Source organism: Herpailurus yagouaroundi, unplaced genomic scaffold (genome assembly GCF_014898765.1).
Source record: "Herpailurus yagouaroundi ecotype Mexico unplaced genomic scaffold, PumYag 198, whole genome shotgun sequence".
In the NCBI taxonomy this organism is placed as follows: Eukaryota; Metazoa; Chordata; class Mammalia; order Carnivora; family Felidae; genus Herpailurus; species Herpailurus yagouaroundi.
The window spans coordinates 20,261,177-20,274,522 of NW_024412429.1; the positions used below are offsets into that span (position 1 = coordinate 20,261,177).

Below are 13,346 nucleotides of genomic sequence, written 5' to 3' on the forward strand. Positions count from 1 at the left end.
AAAGAGAAAGAGAAAGAGAAAGAGAAAGAGAAAGAGAAAGAGAAAGAGAAAGAGAAAGAGAAAGAGAGAGGATCCCCAGCAAACTCCACCTTGTGAGTGCACAGTGCAATTCAGGGCTCAAACTCAGGGACCAGGAGATCATGACCTAAGCCCAAATCAAGAGTCACTGAACTGACTGAGCCATCCAGGCACCCCCCATATGGAGAACTTTCATCTGCTTAAGTAAAGGTACACATTTCTACTCCTAAGTACGCACTTGTGTGCACTGAAAAAACATGCAATAAGTTTTCTGATATCATCCTATGTTAAGCAACAACAGATTAGAGAAATACATTTTTGTGTAGTTATGCAATGAACGATGTAGCAGCAGTGAAAATGATCACCTATCACTCTGTTCTGCAGCATGGACTGACCTCACAGACAGGTTGAGGAAAGGAAACCAGACTCAATCTAGTTCGTGTGGTCTGGTTCCACTTCTATAAAATAGTAAGACTAAACAATAAGATTAGCATTCAGGATAGTGTTTATTATTTGGCGAAAAGAAAGGGTGGAGTATTTAGAAGGAACATTCTAGGTTTTGGCAGTGTTTGATTTTTTAAAATCTAGAATCTAAATCCTAGATGATAGTTGTGGTGGAATTGTTTAGTGATAATTCATCGAATTCTACACTTTTCACTTGTGTAATTTTTTCTTTGTAAATCAAAACACTAATGAAAGTTTATTTAAAAAAATTAATGTGTTTTTTTTAAAGAACCTTATATACGAATGACCAAATGGGATATATGAAAAGCTTCTAAATCAAGAAATAATAGCAGTGAAAAAAATACAAAATAAAATAACAAGATAATATTTCACAATCAGCACATTGGTCAAAACTATTATAGTGTGACAAAGTTAAATGCTGGTAGTAATGTGAAGAAATGATCCTTCTCCTAACTGATGATGGGAATGTAAAAATCCTAGAATATTTGTAGAACATTTTGGCAATATCTGGTAAAGTTCTATGTGTACTCACTAGATGTATTGGAAGAGTTCTCTGAAGAAACAGACTCAGTAGGATGTGCATGTGTTATAGGGGCCCACGGCAGGCTGCCCCAAGATGGGCCACTTTGGCATGAAGATGATTTTGAGTTAAGAAGCAATCAAAACCCAAGAGTTTCAGGAAAAATTCTTTGCCTTGCCCACAATAGCCTAAAAAGAATTTAGATAGAGGACCTGCTCCAAAAAGAGCACTATCACCATAGATAACTACATTATCCTATGAACTAGGTATGGTAGACAGGGAGGGACCTAGCAAGGTCGGTTTTGTTCAAGTTCTCTCTGTCCCATTGTTTCTGAGGGACCCAGCAAACATTTGTCTAACAAGCATTTATTTTTTCATCTTCCTGTGAGTTGCATTCCTTCCCTTTGAAGTTCCAGACCCCTGCCCCACTCTCCTTCATTCAGAATGACATATATATCTCATTTTGCCTGACTGTCTTTGACAGTCTTTGGAATTTCCAGATCTTTGTGGATTCCCCATACATATAAGAGCGAACTTGATTTTCTAATGTCTCATGTCAATTTGATTCTTAGTCTGGCTAGAAGGAACATGAAGGGGACAGGAAATGTTTGCTTTCTGACAGTGTTTACATAAATATAAAGACACACATATCTCTAATCTCTAATTTGTAGATCTAAAGAGGAATTCCTTTATTTTAAAGAGGCTTATACAATGATTATAAACACTAGCAAGTCAGAAATATGCAGGGTAGGCTAGCAGGATAGAGACCAGGAAAGAATTAAGGGTTGTTGCTCAACTCTGAAGGCCAGGTGCTGATGGCAAGTAGGGCTTTTTCTTAAGGTTTTCAACTGCTTGGATGAGGCTCAACTACCTTATGGAGAGTAATCTGCTTTACTCAAAGTCTACTGATTTCAATGTCCATCTCATCCAAAAAATACCTTCACAGCAGCATCGGATATCCGGGTATCGTATCCTAGACGAGCTGACTCATAAAATTAACCATCACACCTATGGGGCACCTGGTGGGTCAGTCAGTTGGGCATCTGACTCTTGATCTCAGGATCTTGAGTTCAAGCCCCATGTTGGGCTCTGCGCTGGGTGTGAAGCCTACCTACCTACCTAAGTACATACATACATACATAAAAAATTAACCTATCACACCTAATAACCCAACATCAGTGCTAAAAACATAAAACAAAACCCAATCTTTTACAAATATTCACAAGGAGTCATGGGCAAAAATATTGCATCATTCAGTGTAATCAGGAAAGGTAGGAACAAGAAGAATGAGTATATAAGCTATGATTTATTAATTTTTTGTAACATTTTTAAAGTTTATTTATTTTGAAAGAGAGAGAGGAAGCGAGAGAGGGAGAGAGTGAATCCCAAGCAGGCTCTGCACTGACAGCAGGGCTCCAACTCAGGAACCATGAGATCATGACCTGAGCTGAAACCAAGAGTTGGGTGATCAACACACTGAGCCACTCAGGCACCCCAGCTATGATTTATTTAGATAGTGGGATAACATACAGGAGATAAAGGTAAGCGAAATACTACATGGATATGTAGAGATAGCTTAAAAATACAAGGTTGAGTGAAACAACTAGGTTTCAAAATTATTTTTATGGGTACGGAGAACAATTTGCAGTTGCCTTTGGTTTCCCTCTTACTTTGTGAGCTTCTTTTCCTTCCTCTCACCTCCCTTTCTCCTCCCAGTGTTTCCTTTACTTCCCAAATAAGCTACTTACATTTGAAACATTATCTTTGAATCAGCTCTGAGGAAATCCAAACAAAGGCATGCAGTACATATAATTCAAATATGCAGTAAAAAAATACTGTATGCGTACAAAGGTACTTTATGGAAACTTCAATCCTTCAAAGGGATCTTGTGTTTTACTATAAAAGTAATGTCTCATTTCACTTTTTCTGCCTTATGTTTCTGCTTTATGTCCTCCAAGCTCTCAAAAAGACCTATAAAATCTCTAGTAAGGTTGTCAAGTATATTAGGTAAACTATTAGGCTGTTGGCTGTATTATTTTCCATGAAGATATTCCTCCTAAAGCCTTTCATTGTCTTTCTCTAATTGGGACTGAAATCTTGGGTTGGCTGCACAGCTGTTGTTCTAGAACTTTCTCTTGCCATAATTCTGAATTTTTTCTTCTAATATGTTGGAGCTCTCACTTCTTTGATCTCAAGTTTACCTCATCTTATTCTCATATTCTTTAATAACTTTCTGGAAAAAGGTTTTGAAAGTAAATAATTTTGAGTGCTTACATGACTGAAAATACTATTACTTTACCCTCATATTTGATTTAATGTTTGAATAGTTCCATGATTCTAGCTTAGAATCTTTACCTTCTCAATTTTAATTTCAAAAGCATTTGTTTATTGAGTTTTTGCTTTCAGTATTACCTTATTAAGACCAATTCCATTGTGGTTGACTGTTTTTCATATGTAGCCTATTTATTTTGTCTGGAAGTTTTAATCCTTCTCTTTATCCATGATATTCTGAAATTTCATCAGATCTTCCTTGGTGTAGATCTGTTTGTATTCATTGGGCTCTTTTATTTTATTTTTTAAAAAATTTTAAATGTTTATTATTTATTTTTGAGAGAGACAGAGACAGAGTGCAAACGGGGGAGGGGCAGAGAGAAGGAGCACAGAATCTAATGCAGATTCCAGGCTCTCAGCTGTAAGAGCAGAGCCTGACGCAGAGCTTGAACTCACAAACCATGAGATCATGACCTGAGCCCAAGTCCCACGCTTAACCGATTGAGCCAGCCAGGAGTCCCCATTGGGCTCTTTGAATATAGAAATTTATGTCATTCAATCCTGGGAATTTTTCATGTATTGTTTCTTTCCTATGTTCTCCCCTAAAATGTTTTTGGTTCTCTCTTTGTGAAATATCTATTATCTGGCTGTTTAAACTCTTGGATTGAGTCATGTTTGTTTTGATTTTATATTTTTGTCTTATATTATTTTAGTTATTACTGCAATAATGCTGTGTAATAAAATTCTCTAGAGCTCAGTGTCACAAAAAAGCATTTATTTGTTTGTTTGTTTGTTTATTGCTCACTGGTCTCTAGTTGACTGGGGCTCTGCAAGGTTTGGCTAGAGTCACTTGGGCTTGGCAGATCAGGGTTATTTGCCATGTGTATTTCTCATCTTCCTTGGACCAGTGGCTTCTCAACAGGCAGATGTTCAAGAAGCCAAATAGAAACTCATGTGCCACTTAAGACTTTCGTTTAGAAACAGCACACTGTCACTTCTACGTACATCTTTCGGCCTTGTGGTTCTAACTCAACATCAATAGAGTGGGAGAATATCCTCTACTCTGTGGGGGAAAGGAGGAGATATTTTCTGAAAAATAATCCAACTTCTCACACTTATATTTCATTTTTTAGTGAGGTTATTCTTTCTCAAAGATTTCCTATTGATTTTTTTGCAATTATATATGTTACCTCCAAGAATTCTTCTGGTTCTTTATTCTTTTTTTCTAATAGCACCATTTTTTTTCTAATAGCACCATTTTATTTTAAACAAAAAAATATTTTCTCATACCTGCCTGAAAAATTGATCTTTTTTTTTCTCTATTTTTCTCCCAAATTTTTTCTAAATTTTCTACAATTCTCTTGGAGTGTTTTAAATCTTTATTATGTCTCTGGCTTACATATTGGAGGCTATATTTCAATGTCTCCTGATATTTCATTGATTCAAGAGTGAGACACCATCATTAGTGGAATTCATTGAGCATGAATAGGGATTATTGACTGGTGAGTTTCACCATTGGATGATTGGATGGGAGACCCAGCTACTACTTTGTTGACCCTCTCCAACTCAGTGTCTGCAGTGCTTTTCTCTTTGGTTGCTCACATTTTCCAGAAAATAATTTCTCAGTCTCCTTTCTGAGAGCTATAAGCCTCATTGCTAGTTAGAGAGCACAGAAGTCTCCATGTTCAGCCTGCAGATGTTCACCCACCCACCTCGTCACTTTGCCCTTCATTACACCATGCTTGATATCCCCTTCCATGTAATTCCTCCTGATAGCAAACCCTATGTATTCTATAGGCATGTGAATGGTAACATGTTGTACAGACTTGCAGAGAGGATCTCATCAAGTAACTGCACTTTGAAGTGATATTAAACTAACTTTAAACTGCTCAGAGTTTACCTAATTGCCCTCAAAAGAATCTTTACCTGCAGGTTCCTAAGTCTTTCCAGGTCTACCTTCTACATTGCATAGTTTCTTATAAGCATCTCTCTTACAAGTGCCTAGATTTCTGCATTCTCAGCTCTGTTATGTCAATTGCCACTTCTGGTATGCTTTCCATTTTCAAAACATTTGTAGCCATTTCTCATTTCCTCTTGTCTCCTTTTTCAGTCTATTTGATTTGGGTTTTTTTAACTTTTTTTTTTTTTTAATGTTTGTTTACCTTTGAGACAGGGAGACAGAGCGTGAGCAGGAGGGGGGCAGAGAGATAGACGGAGATGCAGAATCCAAAGCAGGCTCTAGACTCTGAGCTGTCATCACAGAGCCTGACACAGGGCTCAAACTAAGGAACCATGAGATCATGACCTGAGCCAAAGTCACATGCTTAACTGACTGAGCCACCCAGGCACCACTTAGCTTTTAAATTCATCTGTTGTCATGTTACTGGACTTTTAGGAGCAAATGGAGGTAAATACATGCACTCAATATGCCATGTTTAACCAGAATTCAAACTAAATTGTGTCTCAACCCTGTTTAAAAATCATGAGTGTTTCTGGGGCGCCTGGGTGGCTCAGTCGGTTGAGTGTCCGACTTCAGCTCAGGTCATGATCTCGCGGTTTGTGAGTTCAATCCCCAAGTCGGGCTGTGTGCTGACAGCTCGGAGCCTGGAGCCTGCTTCGGATGCTGTGTCTCGCTCTCTCTCTGCCCCTCTCCTGCTCACGCTCTGTCTCCCTCTGTCTCAAAAATAAAACATTAAAAAAAATCATGAGTGTTTCCACACGAAGTTCAGTTTGTAAGATGACATTTGTTGCTTCTCAACATCTCGACTTCCACTCATACTGTCTGTCTCTTTTAGTCATTGCTGAAATCCATCCTTTTTTCCTAAGATCCATGTTCTCTTTTTTCTTGGGGTACTTACTCTGAATTCCCCTTCCCCTTCGTCTCCCTTCCTTTGTCTAGTTCCTAACAGCCTTCAGCTTTCAACTTAAACCACACTTCCTCTTTTCCCTTCTCCCAATCTAGGAAGGAAGCCCCTTATTTCCTCTGCAATAGCATCCTGTTACCCCACTCACTTTGGCACTGCATTATAATGTACATTTAGTACTTTGTGTCTCATTCTGCATTATAAAGTCTAATCAGGGACTTGGGCTTGGTCACTCTAAGAACATCAACATTCAATATCTATGTAGCAGGTACTCGTTAAAAATTTGATGAATGAATATCGATTGAGCACTAGACTCTAATCAAAGATTTGAGCTCACATCCTAGTTTCTTCCATTGACTGACTCTGTGATCTTTGAATAGATAAAGAGCATATCTAGCACGGTTAGGTCAATTTCTGCCTCTGCCGTTTCTTATGTGACCTCAGGAGATCATCAACTCTCCAATCTCCGTTTTTGCAGCTCTAAATGGAGCTCAAATATACGCCCTGCTGTCCGCACAAAGTGATATATAGATAATATTCATAAATATGCAGTTCATTTTATCAATGCATAAAATATGCTAAAAATCAATCATGCTTTAAGTGGCTATTGAGTAGCTCGTACTGTGGTCCCTGGCAAGTCCTTTGCTATGCATGTCGAAGTGGATTTTCTGTGTGTCTTTCTGAGTAAATTATCAGCCTCTCACTTTTCTTAAGTGTCTATAGTAACATGATATGATTGAGATCAAAAGCACAAAGTGCCCCATTATCAATATAATCTTAAGTAATCATAAATGTATTAATTTTTAAAGTATCAGACAATATTAAATTAAATTTCCCAAATTAAATTAAATTTCCCAATATTTTTCCATAGGTTATGTATTCCTACTTAACCATTATAATTTTAATTCCATGTTTCATTTTTATATAATTTTCAACAGTTGATGCAGAACAGCTTGACAAAACATAAATGAAATTCTAGCCAATTTTGACAATTCTCTTCATGGCCTTCTGTTTTCACATTGTGCAGGATAATCTAATATTCATGAGATCAAAGAGCCAAATACAATGATAACATCTTACTTTGTAGGAGATTGTATTTTGTGTGGCAGACTTAGTGTGGAAGTCCCACTATTGTGTGGGAGCAGGATATACTTTTAACTATTTCTTCACGGAGTCAATTGACACAATCTTCCAGAAAATGTACAGTAATCAATTTTATGACTAATTCCTATATTGAATTGAAAATCCTCTTTGAATCCACCAAAGGCCATTTTTTAAAGTAAATGTATCTGCTTTTTTTATCTGCAGTATGATTTTCATGTCTAAACTAGTCATTGCAATGTTGGTTCAATTGCCCGGAAACTTTAAAAGGAAATAAAAAAGAGAGAAAGAACACTTAACAAATACCTCTTTTCTCAGAACCATTTAAGAACATCATTTGTGAAGATATATTTACAAATCTTAATGTTTCAAACAAAACCCAAATGTCTTCATGGGAATGTCTTCATGGTTTGATGGAGATCTTGTTGAAGATAGGACATTTCAACATAGATTATGTCATATTTCTAAACTGTTGAATGTATCTGTTTTGAATATATTTTGAAATGTTCAGTTGGTGCCCCTCAAAGAATAGTAACTTCTTGTCTAGTTCATGTATGTAACACTCTGAGGAAATTGTGTGCAGATACTAGTTCAGAGTCACTACAGACAATGTAAATTTACTTTATTTGAACACTTGCTCTGTAGTAAATATTATTTTGAGTCCTATACATGAGTCAACACCTTTAACTGAACATCTCCATAATATGGGTACTTTTACTATTCATATTTTACAGATGAAGGATTGGGCCTCAGATGTCACAGATAAGAGGTGGTAGGTCCCAGACACAAAGCCGGACAACTGGTTCCAGACTCCATACTCTTCACTCTGCATTGCTGCTTATTCCAGAACTCAGCAGTTAGTAGCTTCAAGAGCAAGTAGACTATTCGCTATCATCCAGGTATAATAATTTGTCGATTGGAACTGTTTGGCCTCAAGAGGGCAAGCTTTGCAAATTCAATCCGGCTGAATTGACAGAAAAAGTCCTGGAATTCAAGACTAATTTGCCTAGGAGTTTCCTTGAAGCAAAAGCCATGAAGTCTCAGTCAGCAATGTGTTGTCCGATGCATATGGTTATGGCATTTTGAGTCAGTTAGAATATCAAGAGGGTTTCAAGATTTGCTACATATTAATTAAATACGTGTTAGTGGTTGAAGAATGATCTATCAACAAAACGACTTAGTCAAAATTTCCAGACTCTGGCCCTTTGAAAACAAAACCGTGAGGCCAGACCCAGCATAGTTGTCATAATTACATAGAGATACTCTGAAAAGCAAGATACTGGGTCAATCATTTCCTTTTCCCATCTCCCACCAATTCTACATTAACGTATTTATTGATTCCATCTTAGGAATTGTTCGGGTTAAATATGAAATGTCAATGCAACCAATACTGTTTTTACTTTCATTAGTGTGGTGGTCAAGTAAGTCTAAGTTAAACTTCATTAACAAAAACCCTCAAGCTGCCGTGTCTTAACCTAGAACACGTTTATTTTTTGCTCATGTGGAATCCTATGTGGATCTGGGCGAGGCTCTAGGCAGCTGCCCACCACATGATGATTGGGATCCATGCTGCTTCCATGTGGTGGTGTCATCGCCATATAAACTTCTGCATCTGAAATCGCTACACCAGAGCAAGAGAAGACTGAACAGTCTTGCACCAGCTATTAAACACTTAACCCTGAAGTGACACACGTATCTTCTGTTTACGGGGCATTGGTGAGTGCTAGTCATGAAAGCCTGTCTACATCCACAGGGTTAGAAAAGTAGAAGTCTACCATATGGCTGGAAGGAGAAGACACCAGAAATTTCTCCCATATGTTAGATTACTGTTTCTAGATTACACAGAGAATAAGCAAACACATTTATATTGTGAAAGACAAGGAGTTATTCCAATAGTTATAAGTGCATTATATAATGATCCCTATTGAAGTATAAAAAGCTAAAACTGAGACAATTGTCTAGTGGCAAATAAATTACGGGAAGTGTTTTGCCCATTATATGTGCTTAAGCTTGGACCAGGGTTGAACCTTGGTTTATTGACAATTTGAGGTGGAGAATTCTTTGTTGTAGGGGGCTTTTCAGTGCACTGTATGATGTACGGTAGCATTCCTGGTCATTATCCACAAGATGCCAGTAACCAAGACCCCTCACCACCCAGATGTGATGACCGAATATGCCTCCAGACATTGCCAAATGTCCTCCAGAGGGCAAAATCACTCTAGGTTGAGAACCACTGGTTTGAAATACCCTCCCTCTAATTGTCAACCCCAAACCTTTGAGTTAACACAGTAACTTGTGCTATGCGTATATACTTTGCAATGTATAAAACACATTACGTGGCTTCATCTCCATTCATACGATAATTAGAAGAGAATGGTATTGTTATATTTAACACAAGGAAACAAGTTGGAAAAGGTGAAATGCTCTGTCCATTTCAGAAGGTGAGTAAATGGCAGGGAGACAACTCATTCTAAAACCTCTCACTATGGACTCATAAATAGTCATAAGTCTATTGAATACCTTCTGTACGACAGGCATTGTTGTAGCTATAGAGGATACATACATAAAAGGTCCGGTTCCTGCTCTCAGGAGACTCCGAGTCTAGTGGATGAAAGAGGCAAATTAACGTAAAATTACATTGGCGGTAATTAAGTGCTGATAGAAAGGTTTCCAGCAGTTCAGAGGGAGGCACTTCACCCGCAGGAGTCTCAGGCAAGCAGTGGAGATACTGCAGGAGAAGGGAAGGAATGATAGGACGCAAGGGAACAACGAGAATGTTGAATTCCATTTCTGACTCACCACAGAGAAAAGGAGCTGAAATAGACAGCACTCCTGAGCAGATCAAAAAGAAAAGAAAGCACGATAGTCTGAGCTGTGAGAGGGAAGAATTGTGAAAAAATGGTAAGCCCCAAACCTGCAGGCAGGTGTTGTCTGAACAGTTGCCAGAGACACAAACACCCAGCACGTCACAGCTGTTCTGTTTGTTGATTCAAATGAATCCCATTGAGCATTACAGAAAAGCATTAAAAATTAAAAAAAAAATGCTCAAACTCTATGTCTTTGAAGTAGAAGAAAAGTAAATGAGCAAGAATAGGTTAAAAGAAGGGATCTCGCATATAAATGACAGACACTATAATTTCTAGAAAGTGTGACCTGCTGGAAGCTCAGCGGACAGTTCATTTACCCAAGGGTTGAACTGCGGTCACTTGGAACAAACTCGTCTTGCCTTTCGTGTTGACTATGTCTTGATATTTAAATATTTCACTCAGTTTGCAGCTTGAGAAAGATTTCAAAACTGTGGCGATTCATTAGCTAAGGGTGACTATCTGTCAATGCGTAATTTAACAATGTGGTCAATTACATGACGGCACACTACCTCAAGTGTACCAGACGGGCCGTGCACTTTAAACTCTCACTCGGGATCCTGGGGATTGTTATTGAGTAAAACGTGTTTTAGGTTCCTTGTTTGAAAACCAGAGAGGGTACAAGGCTATTTTCCCACACAGGAGCATCTAGGTCCTCCGTGCTCTTTTCAGTATGAATCCGTTCACTTCTCTCTTAGCCTTTACCCATATTGCTGTGTTCCTTAGGTCACCTGCCTTCACAACTAGCAAAGAGTGACTCATTCCTTTTCCTGTGCCACTATTATCTCACCATGTCAGGCTCACTTTTCCCGCTGGGCAGGTCCTGCCTGCCTCTTGTTTGAAATCCCACCTCTTTTCCTGATCTTGGGCATTGAAATTAGTCCTCACTTTCTGCATTCGGCTCTTTCTGCATGGGTCACTGTTGGCAGCTCTAAGCAGGACCTTGTGTTGGTGGAGGGCAAGAATTCCTCACTCAGACTCACCCCACCCAATCTCCCCGGGTGCTCCCTGCAAGGAAAAACCGACAGTGGGAGGGACAGCTTCTGTAAACTCGCTTTGATAAAACCTTGGCAGGAGTAAAAATTGGAGAGATCTATGGGCAGGGAGTAGTGTAAAGAGAGGTGGAGAATCATGGGAAAGAGCTCAGGGAGGAAGTTTCAGTGTCTTTGTGACTTGGGTAAGGAGGGGTGAAGGTGTGCAGTGCAGGAGGGACAGCCTCCTCTGGGCTGAATCCCCCAGAGGTTCATCCGTGGGTGCCTGGGAAGTCACTGGAAGACAGGTTCCCTCTGCATCCAGAGAAGGGAAACCCCGGGGCTACTGAAAAGGAGTCGACGATGAAGGAGCTACAGCTTACAGACATAGGATCGGAAAAACATGCTTTTCTAAGAAGTGCAAAGTGGGAAGAGAGCACAGGAAGTGGCATCAGGAGCAGTAAAAATAATCTAGGAAAGCAAAGGGGGCTTGCTGAGCAATGGGGAGTCTGGCATAACTCTTTTAGTGTCTAAAAGGTTTATCACAGTGTCCTCGTTAGGGGCAGAGCCCAGGGCAGAGATCTCAGCTCTGCCGCGTCTAGCCATGCTATCTTGGGAAATGTACTTACATTCTCTAAGCCTCTTTAAGTCATTCCCACGGAAGTTTTGTGAGCATCTAATGAAATGAAACACATGCAATTGTATGATGCCTGGCACAGGGGAGTTTTCAGTAATTGACCAGCTCCTCCTGTCTGTCAGAATGATGGGGCGGGGGATGCCGATGGCTGCGGGGTGAAGCTGGGACAGCTTGAGTAGTAGATAAAAGCCCAGACTTTGAGTCAGACAAAACTAGATTCAAGTCTAGTTTGATTTAGACCTAGACGAGATTCAGACCTGCCCCTTGCAAGCATGCTGTCTTGATCACTCTAGGTAACCTTTATGACCTTCAGTTTTCTCATCTTTAAATGAGGCTTAATAAAATATATTTCAAAGAGATAAGGACTAAAGTGAGGATTAGACATAATGTATTAGACATACACACACACACACACACACACACACACACACACACAGTTTCTGGCATAGACTAAGTCCAATAAATTCTAGCCAATTTTATCAAGACTCCAGCAAGTATGTTAGCTTTTTGTCTTTGAGTGAGCTTTCTCAGGGTGATGATCTATGAAATAATTTATTTTCCACAAAAATTTATCACATTCTTATTACGGTCAAGGCACTAGTCTAGATGCTGAGGGAAAGGCACTTAGAAATAATAAAAAATAAGTCCTGTCTTCAAAGTGGTCACAGTCTGATGGACTGAGGAGACATATACATATTAGTAGGCAAATGGTCCATTTGCAAAGTGGGGAGAAAAGGACTGAGCAGACATAGATATATTGGCAAGAAAATGGTCCAGTTGCAAAATGGGGAGGGAGGGGTTAATTCTTATTCTAAAGACCCACAAGTCCCCAGGAAGCTGATCTTGAAGGGTGATGATTTCAAAGGCAGAGAACTGGAAGAAGGATGCCTTAGGGAGTTGGAATAACTATGCAGAAAGACTAAATATGAAAATGCTTGATGTGTTTGGAGAGGAATTTGGGGGCTGTATGTGTGTTGCAGGTTGCTATAATTATAACTCGATACTTGATTTTGGTCTTCCCTTTTTTAATGATGGAGCTATTTCGTATTCAACAAGACTTCATAGTGCCTTGCACAAGGTAAGCTTCAGTGAAATAAATTAAATTGAAGATGCTCTCTCATTAGATTCTAATTTTCCAAATATCCTAAGGTTTATTGCTTTTTTTGCATGATAAGTTTATTTTGTAGAGCCATTCCAATTAATATGCTTAGGTACCTCTGCTGACAGTGTTTCAGAAATAATAATAGCATGACTTTTGAAATTTTCATAGCAATTTTCTTGGCTTTAAATAATTCATCCTTCATACTAGATTCTGTAAAACCGTGTAACAATTTAGCCACCACCACGTTTTGATTCTGGCTGATAATTATGAGGTTTCTTTCTGTCAAGTAGTAGCAACAAAGAAAAGCCTCTCTGCCTCTTTGAGGGAAAGGGCTTGGAGGTGGAGGTCCAGAGGACAGGTCACTTCCCAGCAAAAGAGGCAGCCAATCCAAAGATGCACTGGTGCTAAACAGGAATGAGTGCAAGACTGGTGATCAATGTCATCATCAAATGCATCATTAAATGCACTCACCTGGATCATTCAGTTCTGACCTACATATTAATGAAGAGGAAGAGGGAGGAAGGAGACAGAAG

At 39.0% G+C, this 13,346-nt stretch overlaps 1 long non-coding RNA gene across 2 annotated transcripts in view; it reads left to right on the forward strand.

Annotated features, from left to right (window-relative positions):
* The window catches only part of LOC121013345 (uncharacterized), a 17,732-nt gene extending 8,810 nt beyond the window's left edge, over window positions 1-8,922 (forward strand). For both annotated transcript variants that reach the window (XR_005782655.1, XR_005782654.1), the window contains exon 5: window positions 7,974-8,922. This is a non-coding gene — a long non-coding RNA (uncharacterized LOC121013345). The remainder of the gene's footprint in view (window positions 1-7,973) is intronic.
* The last annotated feature ends 4,424 nt before the right edge of the window (window positions 8,923-13,346 follow it).